This window comes from Cydia splendana, chromosome 16 (assembly GCF_910591565.1).
Source record: "Cydia splendana chromosome 16, ilCydSple1.2, whole genome shotgun sequence".
Classification (NCBI taxonomy): domain Eukaryota; kingdom Metazoa; phylum Arthropoda; class Insecta; order Lepidoptera; family Tortricidae; genus Cydia; species Cydia splendana.
In genome coordinates, this window is record NC_085975.1 from 14,612,958 (window position 1) to 14,632,999 (window position 20,042).

Below are 20,042 nucleotides of genomic sequence, written 5' to 3' on the forward strand. Positions count from 1 at the left end.
CAATATTACAGGGTTCTATGTTTCACTTTTATCGAACTGAAATTTAAACATTGTCATAGTGACATTACGTCGAATTTCAACTATCTTGAAAATGTAACATAGAACTATGTAATATTGAGCCAGCAACGTGTCGCTAGATTTGTTCCCTAGTGTATCCCTGACTTAACTTTACGTTTAGAATAATTAAATGGGGCATTATCTATGAAAAGGGGCCTTATTGTCGATGGCGCTTACGCCGCACAGCGTCGCGCGGCATTGTATTTATATCGGAGCATCGTTAATAATGGCGTAAGCGCCATCGACAATAACGTCCCTTTTAATATATAACGTCACAAATATAAATGTTTTTTACTAAAATGAAATAACCAAGCTTTGCAAGCGACCTTAATTATTGTTAACTTTAAAAGTACGCCGATCGAGTCTAGTATTTCATTATTTCCAAACCTTGTTGCAATTAAATCATAATTATAGCAAACATTTCGCAATTAACGTAATTATTAATGGCTTTAGAAATTTTGCTGATGGTGAGAAATTATTTGCGTTTTGTAAAAGCAGTTGAATCGCATTTTTTCCGAGTTTGTGAAACTCGTTACAGTAAAAATGCGATGCTGTATAATTTTATTGATAACTCTGCTATTTCATTATGGAGATGGTAAATTATTATGCCTACTTGTTTTTCATATAGTATCTTAGCGAAGTTTCTCAAAGTTTTAATATCTTATCTACCCCTAGAATCTCTTTTAAGAGAAATAATAAAAAAACTTTAGAAATAAGAATGCATGGAGTATAGAGTAAAAGGAGTGATATCTCCTATAGTAGAACAGTTGTAAAAGTGTCCAGCAGTCAGCTCTAAATAATAGTTCCAAATCTCTCCCGAGCAGCGCTAGGCTAGAGTAAGTAGCCGTTATTGACGGAATAAACAGGCCTATTCGGATTTCGAGATAATCACAAGATCTTGAGACGATTTAGAGATCAACTAGATCTACATTAGATATCGACTAGATGTGACTTGGATATCTAAGTCATAACTTGTCGAAATCGTTCAAGAGGACCTCCAGAATCGCGGAAACGTCAAATTTGACATATCTGTCTTACAAATATCTTTAAATTATCCGTATCGTAACTTGTTGAAGTCTAGTAGAAATCTAATTCATTTTTCGAATCGAGCCGAAAGTGCGCTGTCAGTGATTTGAATATTTTTATCAAATATGATGCAGGTATTGTAGCGTCACCTATTTAAGGTTTTTTGAAGAACACTTTTTGATACATGGAGATTGTTTTCCTTACCTTCACCATTCATATAAGAATGTATCTCATGTGATGTAATTATATGTTTATTGATTTCAGCATGCAATAAAGGTAAACAACTGAAACTTCCCTTTCTTATTTTACTTGAATTATACATACGTGTCTGTCGCCAGCGACTGACTTCTTTAATATATTCGAAAAAACTATGCGACGTAAGCGCCAGTCGCCATAAGGTACCTTTTGCCGTGGAACGTCACATATCTTTACTATTTCATATCTAGTGAATCTCTAATTCATTTCTCGAATCGCGCTGTAATACTCTAATACCCTCTCCATGAGTTTGACACTGATATACTCGCTAGCGAATGCGTAAACTAACTGACATTGCACCTCCCTCGTACTGACATGGTGCCAGCGAGATGCACTGCATTTGTTTTAACGCTTTCGCTATCGAACATGTCAGTGTGAAATTCGTGGTAAGGGTACTTTATATAGACGCTACTGTACAGTGTAGGTACATTACCAGGCGTGGCTCACTCCGCGATTTCGTCGCGTCGCTACAAGTACATGCGGCCCACACTAATTTTGGTGTCTAGCAGTAGTAGTTGCCGCGCACCGCTACGGAACGGACGCCTGCTCAGGCTTGCGCCAGCTTGCGGTCATATCTGTCGTAATATAAGCGTTTTGTTAGAGAGTGAACCTTCTGTACCTAGTACTATTATTTATTCTGGTGTTTGGGTGGATCAAGTATTTTTATTATTATTCCAGCTCAGCTTCAACAAGGTCTCGAGGAGGTTCGCCTAGCCTTCGTAGACATAGAGGCCGACGTTGCAGCGCTGTTGAAAACGATGCAGTACCACAATGCCACCGAGAGTAAAGTCGACGAGTGCATCAAGAAACTCAATCAGAATCGCAAAAGACTGAGAAAATTAGCCACAGGCACAAACCAAATATGTATACCGAGAAAACTTAGCACAAAGCAGAAATCAAAAAAGCTAAGATACTGGGCGTACGACGAGTATTAGCGCTTGGGTGAGATTTTAACTTGCTGTTCTAATCACAAGCCTACCGCTCTACTAACTGAGCTGTCGCGACTCACCCGATTGCGGCGAATATTTCTACATTTTCTACTTACATTTAACATAATTGGACATGCCTAGAACCTCGTACTTCAACATAATATATATGATACAACAACATTAAATAAATGACATTCCGCTTCAAATTTGTGTGCATTATTAACACCTGTCAGGATACCCTTTATGCACAACAACATTTTTTAAGTTTTAGGCATAATTCCAAAGGAAAATATAACGCTTAAATATAGTTTGGCAAGTGATTAATTCAGTTAGTAGAAAAAGGTGGCAAATTTAAAAATGTAGGCGCGAAGCTAGGTTTGTCTTTCCATTTTAAATTTCGGTGGGTTTACCAGAGTATAAAAATACTATCTGCAGAGTTAAAAAAGGTGTGCTATTTTTCTGTAACTTTGTAACTGTAACCTTCCAACACTTGCACCATCCCAATAACCCGGGGTTAACCGGTTAAACCTGGAGTAACCATGTTTATCAGTACAATTTGACTCTGGGTTAACGGTTACGGTTAACCCCGGGTTTGTGGGCTGGTGCATGTCATGTAACATATAAAATAGCAGACGCTTTTCGACTTCTGGTAATGTGTCTTTGTGTGTGTGTGTGTGTGTGTGTGTAATTGGACGAGGAGTTGATAAAACTACGCAGTAAATTCAAATTAAGTATTATCGCTAATTGCCGCTGAATGTAACCCCAAATCAATCTAATAATCAATTTATCCGCACTGATGTATGTGAATTTTTGCTATAAGTATGATTAATTCTCTTTTTTTTGTGCTCTGTGGAAGACTTTGTTCACGGTGCACTTACTTTGAAGGCATTTGTTTACAGTCATTATGAAGAATTTATTTATATTAATGACCTTTGTTTTGACAATTTCAATAGTATGGTATGGGTGCGTAAAAACCTTACTAGTTTTCATTTATTTACCAATTAGTTAATTCATTAGTTTAATAATTTATTGCGCAAAGAAAATGTACAAATACCAAACTTAGTGCCAATTATACAGTTAGCAAAACTACTTGCTTAGCACCCTCGCATACAAATGTGTTGCTGTCAAAGTTCCAGTCAAAAATTATGAAATGGGGCCCCAATACATTCCATGACTCTTCTCTTTCCGCACAGACTCACATCATATACCAGGGCTCGAAACCGGTTTTTTTGAAAAAACCCGAAATATCACAATACTTTTAATTATTTTATCCTCTTTACGTAGGATTGAATCTCATGTTTTAGGTACCTATCAACTTCATATTATAATATCGTCCCATTAAAAATTAAATAATAAACCAAAGAACGAACAAGAACGTAATAATACCGGTATTTTTTGTATGAAAAAGAACCGGTTCCGAGCCATGCTATACATATTTATATTTGTTAACTAGGTGACTGGGAAAGCGACCTCAAAGTAAAGGCAACGCAGGTTAAAGCAACATGCGAAAGAGTGAACCAAAATTTATTGTCATTGAGGGAGATACTAAAATTTCAGGATCGCAATAAAGCTAAACTGGATTTAAGTTGTTCGTAATTCGAGGTGAGATTATTGAAAGTATTGAAACGTTATGGATGACTCATGCTAGACCGGGCCGTGGCCGGCAGGCTGACGCAACTAGGAACGAAGAAAGGTTTTGTATGGACTATAGTGACCTAGCCATAGCCAAAAAAAACAAAATAAAACGTCAGTGCTATTCATCTGTCATATCAGCCACATTGCTTTGTTGCTTGTCATGGCGGTTCGTAGGTTTTACTTACGTATTTCTTGCAAATTATTTTTAAAAGCCTTCGTTATTTTCCAAAACAGTCAAACGTGATAAGAACATACAGTGAGTCTATAGATTTTGTTTAAATGGCACCGAAAACTAAGTTGTTTCAGTGCGAAATATGTGGAAATTGATACACTCGCGAAAATCGCAAAAAAGGAAGTTTATGGCGCAATTTCCATTACATGAAGACCGGTAAGTATTGCTTTAGATACTTTTAGCCTTATTTTGGTGTAGCAGGCTATAAACACATCGAAAATTAGATATTTCATATCCACTTTCATTGTGAACTAGGGATGTACTACAAGTATCGATACGAAGTATCGATATCGACTACAGCCTATTTTTTTATCAATGTAAATAGTGAATAAAATAAAATGAGTGAATTTCCTGGTAACTAGCATACAACATGACTATAATTATTTCTCCGAATATTTTTAGTGGAAAATTATCTATCGTCTGTGTATTAATGGAATGGACATTATATTATATATTTTTGGAATCTAGTAATAGGGGATATTACTGCAATGTTCTGCCGCCAGAGTGCAGCACTACCGACTCTAGAAAATTCATAGACTAACTTATACATACTCTGCCTTAAACTGATTTTTGACAAGTTTTCACAGACTATAAATTCTGACATTGATGCATCAAGGTGGTTTGTTAACAAGGGCCTACCGGAAACGCGAAAATCGAAATTTAGTTATCTGCCTCTTTATCGCTCGAATACGCAAGAGTGATAGAGAGGTTAGATAACGAAATTTCGATTTTCTTGTTTCGCGGTAGACCCCCAGATTGTGACAGATAGTGTTAGTGGCGCTACCTAGGCAGAGTTTTGCGTAATATTCCCTATTATTTAAGAATTTAACCTAAAATATAAGAAAATGTATGTGTGTCTGTTTTATTTATTAAATGTTTTCAGATGCAGGCAGTGGGTCAAATAAGTTGTAATTGAAGACTTAATTTTATTATTCAAGAATATAATATATATAAAAAAAAAAAACATTTAATCAGGTGAACACACATTTTCCTCTGTTACCTGTGGACCGTCGAACCGTCGGGATGTATTTTAAATTAATTATATTAAATTATTAAAAAAAATCATTTTACATATTTTTATTTTAACAAATAAAAGTCGTGTTCACATTTAAGTCCAACCATGTATTAGTACACTCAAAGAACACTATATAACATACGACTTAAATATACTCGATTCTAACCTGATTTCGAGTACGAAATTTGTTGACAGTGGCCCATGTTTCAACCCTCCCCAATTTATCGATATCGATAAAATTCGCAAGCGTGTAGCATACTACACTATTTAAGTATGTTATGTTGGTACTATTGTTCTTTGACAGTTCCTTGTCGTACATGTTGGTAATGATTGGATAACCAAACATATACACAGACCAATCAAGTCGCTAGTATGGAACTCTTAAAACGTAGTGATTATATTCTCTTTGGTGGCCGGGCCGGAGCTTCCGGGGCTTTGTTTTCCATGGAAAGCACCACGTGATCACCGATCAGCCGTCATGGAAAATTATATGTCGGACACCTCGGCCCGGTCTAGCGTGAACCATCCTTTAAGCGGATAGTGGAGGGCGGATTTCTCATAGAAACGTAGTCCCAGGTACAGCCCTCTGAATTTACTTGAGATCCTTTCGTGAAATAATCTTTTCCCATGTTCCAGTCTGGTCACATAGTTATGGTCGTGGGAATCTGCCGAATCCTACACCAGAGCAGGTGACGCCGCAACAGAAAACTCCGTCACGAAAATGTTTTTTTTTTTATCATTTAAGATTTTTATTATTGTATATATATGTTAGTTTGTAACTCCTTGTAGTCTCACTCTACCTATTTTTTTATTGTTTCAGTAAAGCCATCTAAGGAGATTCGATTCGAAACATGCAATTTTATGTTGTTGGAACAGAATACAAGGATAAACAACAAGAAGGGCGACAAATAAATTAATTTGCGCTTTTGTTTTGCGTGTTTTTTGCATCTTTACAAAAACCCGTCACACTTTACGTCCTTACCTATTTTTACAAGTTAAAATACCCACTTCCCGGTTTCTGATTGAGCTGAAATTTTGCATACATATGTAAGTCAGGTGACAAATATTAATCCTACCATTGAGCTGATCTGACGATGGAGACAGGAAGCGGCCATAGGCACTCTGTGATAAAACCAGGGCTCGGAACCGGTATTTTTTTTAGAACCCCGAAATAGCCCAATATTTTGAATTATTATATGCTTTGTACGTAGGACTGAATTATGTATTTAGGTAACAACTTCGTATTATTAGATTGTCCCACTAAAAATGAAATAATAAACCAAAGAACGAAAACGAACGTAATAATACCGGTATTTTTGTATGGAGCAAATACCGGTTTCCGACCCGTGGATAAAACAACGCAACCTAATTGTGCTTGATGATATTAAAATTGTCTCGAAGAACATTAGTTACCTATAGGAAGAAAATATAACAGTCTGAAATAAAAGCTTGTATTGGTTTTTAGAAATCACTGTTATATGTGCTGTGCATTGCAAAACGATTGTCCCATTCCACATTAAACCATGTCTGTGCCAAATAAGCCTACGGCTAGCCTGATGGTAAGCGGTTATATGGACGCCTGTAATTTCTGCAACAGTTTAAAAGCCTGAAGGTATACTCCTTTACTGAAGAATTCCATACTGTAGTCTCTCGAGAAAACCTGGGTTATTCCTACTAGTTACCATTACCACCAAGTTGTCACCAGTGATAACAAATGGGATTTGGTTCCCACATTTCCCCAGTGGTTATAACCACTTCAAAAATCTGAGTAATTATTATTGGTGGTAGCTAGTGGGATTTTTTATTGCCAGTTGTTGAAAATAAAATATTTTAATGTTATATATATTTACTGACAAAAGTACTACCGCCAAAGTGACTAAGTGGGATTTTTTTCTAGTTGTTACCACTGGTAACGATTTGGTGGCATCGGAGCGTGCGAAATTTCTCCTAAGCCGCGGTTAAATTAAAATTAATTAGGTACATAATTAAATAGCCGCTAAATGTAACCCCAGATCAATCTAATAATCAATTTGTTCGCATGTATTTATTGCTGCATAATTTCAAGATAATTAACTTTTATTTGTTCACTCACTTCACTCACTCATTCACGATCATGAAGATTTTATTCATATCAATTGTTATGTTATTAATTGCAATGGTATCGGGTATGTATTTTTTTACACACTTTTATTTAGCTTCGCCGTAATCCCTACTGACGAGTCTCGTACGTATTTACCTGTTAATTATTCACATGGGTACTTAGTAAACTTCTTTATTTCAAACTTTGTTATTAAATTAATACAATATACCTTTTTAAAACTAACAAACATTGATATCGTATTTTTCTTATTAGAATCACTATACTATGAAGTATTTGAACAAATTAAATTATTTTTCAGAAAATATTTTAATTTGTTTTTTTATCAAGTAGAAACACTACTATATAAATTATAAACTGAAATAAATGTCATATACTAAGAAAAAGTGACCAAGGCCTCCAGTGCCCCAGGCTGGAATCGAACCAGCGTCCTCTGCTATCGCGGCAGGTCACTTTTTCTTAGTATATGACATTTATTTCAGTTTAGAATCACTATGTTACACATTATAAAACAAAGTCCCCCGACGCGTTTGTCTGTTTGTGTGTAGGTATGTATGATTGCGATAAACTCAAAAACTACTGAACACATTTTCATGCGGTTTTCACCTTGAAATAGAGTGATTCTTGAGGAAGGTTTAGATGTGTAATTTGTTAAGGTTTTGTGAAACCCGTGCGAAGCCGCCGGGTCGCAAGTTATATTGATATTTATTAGTATTGGTACCACGTCAATCATAGGGGCGTTTACTATAATTTTGCGAGCCATAATTATTAAATAAAATTGTATCCTTCTATCAAGGTTATTGGAAAGAAGCTGTTAAACAAAAGGCTTACCGGGTTAGAGACACAGCCGTTAGAGTGCAGAAAGATTTAACCGCATTGAGGGGGATACTGCAATTCCAGGCGAGGATTAAATCGAAACTGGACTTAAATTGCTAGTAAATGGAGGTGAGACTAATTAAACATCATTTTGTCATTTAATTACTTCCAGGTCTATTTTACTGGCTTGACAATTGACATCTGACACTGACAATTTTCTGTACATTTCTGGGAAGGTAAGTAAGGACACCGTACGGTGAATTGTCAGTTAAAAAAAATATCACCGAGTGTTTTAACATAATATTGGTGATTAAATTGTGTATATTGTGTGGACCCTAGATTAGATTGGCATCAATTTGTTTTCTGATGAAATTGGCAAATTTGTTAAAAGTGATCTGTGCCAAAAAAGTATTTAGTATTTATTCATTGTTTCAGTAACTACATCTAAGAAGATTTGCACAACTTTACAAAAATGTCGTGGACACAATAAAACAAATTTTAATATCACAAATATATTTATTGTATTATTGTACATTGTTTACATAACACAGACGAAGTACTACTATCACTCTGAGAATGATTTAACAAATCTAGATAAAACAATAAGGATAAACCATTATACAAATTCATAATTTTGCTAAATGTAAAAGGTAAGACAATATAAATTAAGTATCTTCGTAGGTTAAGACTTCAAGGGCTTGAAATTTTAGTACTTTTGAGTAGCATGTAAAATGTGATGTTCCACAGGAAAAAGGTACCTTATGGCGGTTGGCGCTTACGTCGCAAAGCACCGCAATATTATTGGAGCGGCGTTAATAATAGCGTAAGCGCCAACCGCGTTAAGGTACCTTTACCCGTGGGTCGTCATAAATGTTGAGAAGTTATTGCGCCAACAGGTGTCACCGTATTTATTAAGTCAAAATTGGCCTAGGCCGTCAAGAAAAAGCTCTATTTCTGGATAAATAGAGCTCTATGTGCATGTGATAACCTCCTAAGGTCCAGCCCAAGAAATCCAAAATTTGGCACTTTTGCCAGTGGATTTGAACCTACAGTGTGGAGGAAATAGTGTTCATTTTGATATGTTTAAAAATTGAACGATAATAAAACTTTATTTTCATTGAAAATTTATTAAATTTCATCGAACTTGCTACCTATATAGTCTGGACCGTGAGTCTTATGAGTGTTATGAGGATAAGAACACGTTACTAAAAACATCATTTGTTTTGTTTCCGTTTGAACGACGGAACCCAGAGCCAGTTAACGTATTGAAGTTTCAAGAGTTTCAATTTGTTCAAGCCGATTCGAATTGATAAATGCGGTAACACCTTTAAAGCTGCAAATTATAGAGTATTTTATAAGTCTGTATGTTCAAATCTTAGCTCATAAAACGAGTTGATTGGAACATTTTACGTACACATAGTTAAATATTGCATTGACTTATAACTACGTACTTTTCAATTAAAACTAAACTCAAACTGAAACTTTGTCAAAGTACTAAAATTACAAGCTAATTTTAAGGCTGTGCTTGAGATGCAGAAATAGACATAAGTAGTAGAAAAGACCAAGTACGACAATAGGGTACACCTATACCATTTTTCAAACAGATTAGGTACGGTGACAAATGTCATCTCCATAGAATTTCCACCTTAAAACGCGAAATTGTATTGAGATTAACCCCATATAACCATTCCAGTCGCAGAATCACAAAGTGGTAACTAAATGTCAGATGTGTCGTAACAGAGTCCACACAATGTGTCTAGAATTGTTTCGAAACAAAGTGTCGTCGCCGTGTCTACACTTTTCCGTAACAAGGTGTCGACACATTTGTGTGCACTTTGCGTGCGGTTTGCGACTAAATCTGACAGCAAATTTGTGACAGCAAATGTCAATATAAAATACCTCTTGAAAACCAAGGTTTGTCAAACTACTATTAGTGTAGCGTGTGCTCGTAATTCTAGTAAGTCATCATGGGCAATGCAAATGATAATAATCGACCGAAACCATATAAACACCCAACACCCGTCAACCTTTTACAGAAAAGTTTTTAAAGAAATTCAATAAGCTACTTAGGTCAGGCAACGAATGCTCCAAAAGTTGTAGAGGGAAATGCTCGGAACACAATTTTTGACTCCGTAACTCGGTTTGACAAGTTAGGAGGTGAACATATCAAAAGTCCCCGGCCGTAGCCCTTGAGTGGGGGGGAGAGAGGGGGCTTTGAAGGTCCCATTTTCCGGTTTTTAGGGTTCCGTACCCAAAGGGTAAACGGGACCCTATTACTAAGACTCCGCTGTCCGTCCGTCCGTCCGTCCGTCCGTCCATCCGTCCGTCCGTCCGTCTGTGTGTCACCAGGCTGTATCTCACGAACCGTGATAGCTAGACAGTTGAAATTTTCACAGATGATGTATTTCTGTTGCCGCTATAACAACAAATACTAAAAACAGAATAAAATAAAAATTTAAGTGGGGCTCCCATACAACAAACGTGATTTTTGACCGAAGTTAAGCAACGTCGGGCGGGGTCAGTACTTGGATGGGTGACCGTTTTTTATTTGCCGTTTTTTGCATTATGGTATGGAACCCTTCGTGCGCGAGTCCAACTCGCACTTGCCCGGTTTTTCGATTATATCTCGGAAACTATGCATCTCAGCGACATGGCCACTTATACAAAATGAAAGTTATACTGGGTCAAGCAGCGGGCTTAGCAAGGTTGTACGACAAGGTAGTTATCACGCAATAGGTGTGGATAAAACGGCCGTTATCGTCGGTTTTATCATCCATACTATGGTTGCAGACGATATATGGAGTTATCCACATTTGACAGCGGTAGATGATAGAAGACAATTTGCATAACATGGTCGTTGGATAAGATGTGGATAATTTGACAGATTGTCCCATTTTGACAGTTCAACTTAGTTAATTTTAACTACGTGCTTCTTAGATGACGATAAGCCTTGTCGTGAAAGCAAAAGTAGTGAATAATCATATTTTAAGGTATAAATTACAGGTAAATATCAGTTTTTCTATGATTATATTGAGAGTTATTAGTTACAATGTTCCGCTGTATATAATATTGTCAATATTTTCTTCGCAGGGAAGTCAAATTTTATTATTCCTACTCGCGGCTGCTGTTGAAGAAAAATATCGTAAACAGCTTTAAGAAACACTTGCAGCCCATTTAATATGACGGACGAAGAGTTTCGGCATATTTACAGAGTGCGTAAGGAGTGTGCAGTGCATTTACTTATGTGCCGAATTTAACGCCGAGCTTCAAAACGGTGATGGGTTACCTACCAAAACATCTCAAAGGTAAAGCTATAAAATTGCAGTGTTTCTTATAAAGTTAATATGTATTCTATGCATAGACCCTATTATATTTGAAATCATTGATTCTATGTAAAACAGACGTCTTAATGACAATGCTACTAAACTCTTCAATACTAGGTACCGGCCTCATTATTATATGTACTGTCTTACTTATGCTACTAACCTACTAACAGAGGTTACTTAAGCTACTATTTACTTCAACATTCATATCCTAACCTCCAGGGGGAAAATCTACTTGACAAAATTAGATTTACAGTACCGGTCAATAACATATCACCTTTGTGTGTTTTTGTATGAACTTGTAGTAGGTTAGTTTGTAGATTTCATATTTTACTAGTCATTTTATATAAATATGCATGTTTTTCCAGAGATGAGACCTAGCTAGATTGATTTTTCGCCCCCGAAAACCCCCATATAGCAAATTTCATCGAAATCGTTGGAGCCGTTTCCGATATCCCCGAAATATATATACATATAAATAAATAAATATACAAGAATTGCTCGTTTAAAGGTATAAGATATTATGAATACTGAAATACTGTGAACTACAATAAGAGACTCAGCATATTACTAAAAAAGCTCTTTAAAAATAATGAAGTTGACCATACATTAAAACAAAAAACCTCTATGAAAAAATCATTACATAGACCAATTTTTCTCATCACTGGACAAGGAATACTACTAAACTACCTAAAGCTGTGGAAGTCACTCACAAATATAAAAAAAAGTTATACCGTAAAAGCATGGAGGTGATATATTATTGGCCGGTACTGTAATTAGGTACTTATTTGTTTTAGGTTCTAACAGTATACACCACACCAGCAGCACACCTACACCACCAGCAGCAGCAGCAGCTGCTGGTGTGTAACAGTTACACCTGCTAGCTGATGGCAATTAAGTACCAACGTGGGACTAGTCAAGATCATGGCTTGTCCATTGGAGCACTACTGACTGGATTGGCCACACTACTGTAAGCCTGAACCTCGAGCAGTTTGTAGATGCTGTAAACAGAAGGTAAGTTCTTTTGAGCACTGAATTAAGTATTAGACATAAAAAACTGTGACTTTCCACAAGGACTGTCTTAGTAACTTTTCCTTTTTTGAATAAGTATGAGTGCGGCTGTATTATGCATTGAGATATGTACCTACCCATTGTTTGACAGTTATGTATGATAAGTAGTTATCTCTGGGATATATAATCTGGGAATGCAATACTTATTAGGTTTAACTAAGGCACCTAGTTCTAATGTGCTGCCTTGTTTAATGGATATTATTCCTGGCGATTGTTTAGTATATATCTTGAGTGAACTAGACTGCACTCATGTGAAAATACTTACTCCATCGCTGCCACATGAACCTACTTTTACTTATTTCCTTCTTTTTCTTCCAGAAAACTTCTCGTGGATCAAGGGAAAAATTAGAGAAGACGCTCCTAAAAAACTTCCTAAGCATGCAAGCATGCACAAAACCGGCTCTTAATAAGCTTAATAAATACATATTTCGCCTATTACTATGTTTTACTATCACACAAATACCTACCTAATTTACCTATATTTCTATACAAGTAGAGACTAGTAAACATTCAAGACGGATAATCTTCACACAGAACACCATTCCCGGGCATGCTTCAATGTAGGTGTCACTTATTCTTATTTTTCATTTTAGCCTTATGCGTACAAAATTTGTGATATTATAGCTTCTTAATGTAAAATCCGACTCATATGCAGTATAGTACAATGAAAGCATAGGTAATAAAAACATTTTAGGCACGTTCTTACTTAAGAGGAAAGGGAGATGGCCGCTTCCGCTTCTCCATACAAACGTAGTCCTCATTTTCCTCTCTGGATATTGACATTATGGAAAATATTTTTACATAATTTAATGTATATTAACCATATAGCTATGCCCCTACGTTCGAATTTTTGATTATTGTAAAAATTAGGAGCGGAAGACAGATTACATACAAATTTTTAAATGCTTCTAACTCTTATAATAATTAAAAATTAAAAAAAAAAGAACAAACGTAGGGGCATGGCTGTAGTTGATGTTGATATGATATACAACAAATTGTATCAAAATATTTAATGTTATTATCCAGAGAGAAAAATGTGGACTACGTTTGTATGAAAAGACGCGTCTTAACGACGCGTCTAGTGAGTCTGGCGGTGAAAAGGTCAAATAAGAATATTCCTAAATGCTCTATTATGCTAATAAGTCTACTTTAGTGACTATAACTGCGGTCAGACTCAATACGCCAATAACTAATGTTGAATATTAAAAACTATGTTAAATTCCATTTAGGTAGATACAAGAATGACAATTCTCGTCACTTGTGGTGTTGTCAAGTCTTTTTTGTTTACTAAACTCTATAGATAAGTTAACAATTTCGGCTCTGTGCTAGAGAGAATATTATAAATGGGTAAATAAAACAACTATTGCCAATTAATTAAACAAAGTTTATTTACACATTAAATGTAGGTGTACAAACAAATCATTGGCTGCCGTACCCGGTGTGAAAGTGCCCATCATGCCAGCAGCTTTATCGCTGGATTACTATGAAGTATGAACAGCTTTTGTACCAGGAACGTCATATGGCGCCCGGGGCAGGCACCAAATTTGCGCCTCCCCCCCCCCCCACTCCGAAACGAAATGGGACCAACCCCTAAGTCGCGAAAAAAAATTTGGCTGTTTCATACATTTTGGCTGGTCCAATTTCTATGGGAGGGTAAACTATTTTTTTCGCGATTTCGAGGTTGGTCCCGTAGCAAAAGTTACTCAGTATAATCCCAAAACCTCCCTGGCAACGGGAATGTAGTTATTTTTTAGCCATCCTGTATAGGAAGCCTCAGTAGTCCACATATCGATGAATGTCGTCGATAGACAACATGTCACAGATATGCAGCAGCAGCTATTGAAGCAGGTTCCGTCAACTACGGCTCATATGCGGCTGCCGGACAAAGGGCTAGCGATCCACTTGCATAATAGGTAGTCTATTGGACATTCCATAAGATGGTAACTTCGACAGGAGACCCCTAACGTAAGACGCGCTAACACTGGACACAACTCTGAAGCACTTGGCCCGCTCGCCTTATAAAACGAAAGCATAGCAACTCCCGCCGAATATCCCTCTGCTTGATAGAAGTTTCTGGCATAGAGTATTCACACTACGGGATGGTGGGCGGTAGGGCGCTACCGTCGTCTTTCAAGGTCGAGTTCGATGCAAAAAGAGTTCCTAAAAGATCGTCTTTCTCTTTTGCGCTGTGGGCCAGATTACCATCCGCATTTCACACTTCACAGTGGTGGTAAATACGACTGACAAAAGTTTCCCTGCTGCCTTTGGCAAGGCGGAGAGGTAGTCTTTAGCTCATTTTGGCGCCCCCCCTTGGACGGCGCCCGGGGCACGTGCCCCCTCCAACGTCAATAAGTTTCGTTTCCAATATAAATAGAATGCTTAACGGCGCAGAAAAGATCAACATTCCTCTCAGACCTCCAACAAAAAGGGGCCAAACTGAAAACCAGCGCTGGACGCTAGTCTAGCACATGCTGAGCTTGGTACCCACGGCCAACATGTCTTGCTAAATGTAATTACCTATGTATAGAGTAGACAATAAGTTAGTACTTAACCTAGAATAACTTAGTACATACTTAACATAGAATTTATATGTAGGTATATGGTTTGTATTCCTAATATTTTTTCTACCATCAACTTATCATGTTTTGGCAATGGAGCATTCCATGCAATTGTCTACCGTTTGTCCCGTAGAAATGCAGATTTTCTGGAGATTTGCAGGTATAAGAGTTTCCTTTTCTATGACAAATGGTCAAACATGCACGGAAAATTAATCGCTTGCTTTAAATGGCGAAAAAAAAAGTCGCAACACAGGAAATAAAATGCGTTTGTACGGGACAGCTCGTGGAATGCTCCAATAAAGTGATTTCATTTCATATCATAAACTGATGAGGGCATTCAGAGTGTAGCCTTGAGGTTGCCAAGCCAAGCAATCAAGTCAGGTGTCACGGTCTTCAGGTCCTCAACAGGCCCAGGAGTGGAGGAGGAGTGGAGTGGGCAGCGTTGGAAGATATGCTAAGTGGTCTGCATTCTGCATTCGCAAAGTGGGAAAGCCGTCTATCTCCATGTGGCTGAATTGCAGCGGCCATGTCCGGTTCTCAGGCGGCACCAGATTTTCCGAGGAAGGTCAAACCCTTTTGGTTTTTTAGTTGGGTCAGATATACAGCAACTCCGAGCTGCCGAAGCTGACCATTCCGCTATCCACCTATCCGAAATATTAAAGCTGCTCAGGCTCCCAGCTGTAGCACAGGGTCGGCGGGCAGTCGGGCGGCAGAATTCCTCGTGGACAGGCATTGTGGGGTTATTCGTGATATTCTCAGCCTCCCTCTTCAACGCCTTGAGTCGTCGGATGTGAGGAGGGGCAATGTGACTCAATGCCGGCAGCCAGTGGCGGTTGTAGATCGGATAGTGCCTGAGATGCATCGCATGGTCTCGTTGAGCTTAACGTCCAATCTATGGGTATGTGCACTTTCAAGCCTCCAATATGTTATGACTGAAACAGAAACAAATTATATTAGATGAGGTCAGGCGCAGGCTAGTACTTACAGCGGTTCATTGGCAAATTATGTGAAATTAATGTCACTTTTAGAAAGCTCTCGTTTTTAAGCCAGGGGGATTTTTTTGTTACAGTTGTCCAAATTATCGATTGAAAATAAATTGAATTTTGTTCTAGTAATTATTTATCCGTTATTAAAGTTGTATTATGTATCAAGTGTAGTTCTGTACCACTTGCGTCATAAAACAAACCAACGAACACCTTATTTATCAAAATGTATCTCAGATATTCTATGCTAGGGTAATATACGACACAAACATACCCACACACATACATAGGCTGCTAAAATCATTCCCATAGTCAGGTATAGGTACAATAGACCACTTTACCAAACACAAAAAAAATATTCCAGCTGCCAGCAGTAAAGAAACCAGCTTCTACTCCCAAGCCCTAACAATATAAATAAGTTTTTGGCAAAAATATAATTTTTGGTACAAGCTTTTATCGCTGACTGTACATTTCTTTCAACAGGCAACTAATACTCCATGAGTCCATTCTAACAACACCAAGCACAATTAGTTTGCGTTGTTTTATCACAGTGTTCCCATGGCCACCTCATGTCTCCATCATCAGATCAGCTCCATGTCATCATAATATTGCAATTGTCATCCGATTTACATATTGTTATGTATGCAAAATTTCAGCTCAATCGGAAATCGGGAAGTGGGTCAAACTTAGCTGTCAAATGTATATGGCCAGCTTTAGTGCTAACATAACTGTTCCTAGTATTCCTATATTACCTACATGTTATAAGTAAGAATATTGTACGAGTAGGTATTATATTATTTTATAATCTTAGTAGAATAGGTACTAATACAATTTATTTGTATTGAATAAGGCCGGCGCCCCACTGCTGCGCACGCTACATCCACGGCCCACGTTTTAATACAAACCGTGGGCAAGCCCACGAAATTTTGTATAGGAACGTGGGTCGTGTACATAGCGTGCGCAGCAGTGGGGCGCCGGCCTAACTCTTGCAGGGAATTTGTAAGTTACTTGTGGGTATGGCTACTTTATTTATTTAATTTATAAACTTTATTGCACAAAAATACAGAATTACGTAAAAATGGCGAACTTAATGCCAAAAGGCATTATCTATCACCTACTAGTCAACCATAGAAACAAATATGTGACGTTCCACGGCAAAAGGTACCTTATGGCGGCTGGCGCTTACGTCGCATAGCGCCGCAATAATATTGGAGCGGCGTTAATAGTTAATAGCGTAAGCGCCAACCGCCATAAGGTACCTTTACCCGTGGGACGTCACATATAAATACTAAAGGTTGGTGCAAAAACCAATCAAAAAGCAAATGCAGTAGGTATATCTTAGATATACATACTAACATAAACATACATATATGTTATAAAAATAAATGTACTAATATGTATATGGGATGATAGACACTAGACGAGACATTTAGCAGATAAAAAACAAATTTTCTTGGGGCTTGTCTTACAGGTAGAGGGAGTGCATTCCATAGATAGGTTGCCTGAACGGCAAAACAATCATACATAAAACGGTTATGAAGAGGAAGGACTTACAGTTTAAGTGAGCGTGAGTTCACATCCGGAACGGGCATAAAAACTAAATACTTATTAATAATATTTTATCTTTATGTCTTAGATTTATGGCATAAAGTGTGTCTTTTTCTTTTTCAATAAACTTTTATTCTTGCTACAAAACCAGCTTCTAGAATATACAAACAGAGTAAAAAAATATATAAGTTTTTAAAGTGAGGTCTACGGGTTTCAAAGATTTTAATATTTGTTAGAACCCTTAAGTATGCACTTTTTATGCAGTGTGAATAAATGTATGCATAGGTAGTGTTGTAGTGTAACTCTTAACCCATCATTGTTGCCAAATCAACTTCCTGCAATTATAGTAGTGATAGAACAGGTTTTTAACAAACTTTTGTCACTTAGTAGAACATAATAGATAGAATGAGAAGAAATAGATATTAAGTGTCAATAATATTAAAAGGCACCATAAACTTTTCATGATTTTAGTTTAAGAAAGGTGTACTTACATCTTCAATCCTTTCTTCTAGATCTTAGAACTTGTGTGCACATGCTGCACCATTGCATTTTGTATCTCTGGGTTCCGAGAGGCTCATGAATCTCCCTGTAGGTGTAGGCGAACAGGGGATGCTGAGTTATATATTTGGCTAGCATTTTCTTGTGCGCCGAAGCATCGACTGAAATTAAACATATTCATGACAAAACCAGTTAATGATCAAACGAAACGAAATTTTTCTATAAATAAGAAACTTACATTTTGGGTGGCATTTCCTTTAGTTTACACAGCAAATCAGTATTTTTCTTCGACTTGGTTTGTATTTTCACTAAATTCACTGAATCATGCGCGTACGCGATGCTTGTCAATGTCAAGTGAATTGTCAGTTGAGAAAACACGATTATCCGTGCATGTTATAATGTAAGTCAATTTGTATAAAGCTGTCACTCATTTAAACATTTTTCAATTTGGAAGTGTAGTAATAAAACTAACTATTCGTTTTCAAACATCGTCCGACACACGTCCGACATTTTAATAAAGCCAGGCATTAAATGGATTTTTCATAAACTCTAGGCATAGACAATCGTGGTCACTTACGAATGATAGTGGATAACTTTATACGATATCGACGTGGTATTCTTATCGTAGCCCGTAACCATGTTCAGCAAAACGATAAAAATACGACTATCGTTAAAAGACGACAGTAGATTCCACGCGCAATATGATATAACCTTGCTAAGCCCGCAGATCTTGTCAGTAGAAAAAGGCGGCAAATTTGAAAAATGTAGGCGCGAAAGGATATCATCCCATAGAAAATTTGAATTTCGCGCCTTTTTCTACTGACAAGATTTGCTTGACCATCTATAATTTAATTTGTTACAAGTTTATTCAGTCAATTTTTTCGATATGTTGAATAGTTTTTGAGATATCCGCTCTTGAAAGTTTATTTAGGGCTCTCAATTTTATCTTGATATATCTATATCAGTGAAGGTATCGGCCTACGTGTTTGGTATCGTTTTCGTATAAATCTGGGGTGCTGAATCCATTTAAGATATCACATTGACACCATTCCACAAAATAAAAATAAATCTTTTTAGGGTTCCGTACCTCAAAAGGAAAAAACGGAACCCTTATAGGATCACTCGTGCGTCTGTATGTATGTCCGTCAGAATACACAAAATAGTTCTTTACCTATAGATGACAGGAAAACCTATTAGAAATGTGCAGTCAAGCGCGAGTCGGACTTAATGTACGGAACCCTTAATACGCGAGTCCGACTCGCACTTGGCCGGTTTTTTTGAAACTCTTCTTGACGCTTAACCGCTGAACCGATTTCGTTGAAATTTGGTATAGAAATAGTTTGCGTCCCGGAACAGGACATAGGATAGATCTTATAACCAAAATCATCTTTTGAAGGTGTGAAAAGTGGCGTGGAAATTTGTACGGGAAATCAATAACCGCTGAACCGATTTATATGAAATTTGGGATGGTCTACATCTTTGATTTAGTTAAAAATGATGAAAAAACATGACTTCAAACCTAAACTTAAACAGTATTAACTTCAAGAAGTCAATTCTGAATTCCCCCCTACACCTCATTTCACACCTTTAAAGGATGATTTTTGAGATAACTTATTATATCCTGTCTCGGGACTCAAAATATATGTGTACCAAATTTAAATTAAAACTGTTCAGCAGTTTAAGCGTGAAGAGGAGTTTAAAAGAAAGTATTTTAATAAGTTTATATGTTTTTACTTCGGAATGGTGTCAATGTGATACCTTAACTAAATTTGGTACTGCGAATTTATACGAAAACGATACCAAACATGGCCTCGTAGCTTTACTGTTGTAGAAGTCAAAATAAAATTGAGAGCCCTAAATTCTTATTACTTGGCCAAACTTGTGTAGAAGGAAAAGGTAAAATAAAAGTCTTCGGCAGGAATATAAGACACAAATATATATTTTTTTTTGCGTTACTATTTCATTCATCAAATATAAACATACCTTGATTATACTATT

General features: G+C 37.0%; 2 long non-coding RNA genes across 2 annotated transcripts; one reads left to right on the forward strand and one right to left on the reverse strand.

The window, feature by feature from the left end:
• Nucleotides 1–7,156: 7,156 nt before the first annotated feature.
• Nucleotides 7,157–8,595, forward strand: LOC134797910 (uncharacterized). The gene is made up of 3 exons (XR_010145130.1): nucleotides 7,157–7,314; nucleotides 8,044–8,192; nucleotides 8,499–8,595. It is a non-coding gene; the product is annotated as an uncharacterized LOC134797910 (long non-coding RNA).
• Nucleotides 8,596–15,575: 6,980 nt separating this feature from the next.
• LOC134797911 (uncharacterized) lies at nucleotides 15,576–18,730 on the reverse strand. Its single transcript, XR_010145131.1, has 3 exons — nucleotides 18,283–18,730; nucleotides 18,038–18,205; nucleotides 15,576–15,947 (listed from the first exon to the last, which is right to left on the reverse strand). It is a non-coding gene; the product is annotated as an uncharacterized LOC134797911 (long non-coding RNA).
• Between the last annotated feature and the right edge of the window lie 1,312 nt (nucleotides 18,731–20,042).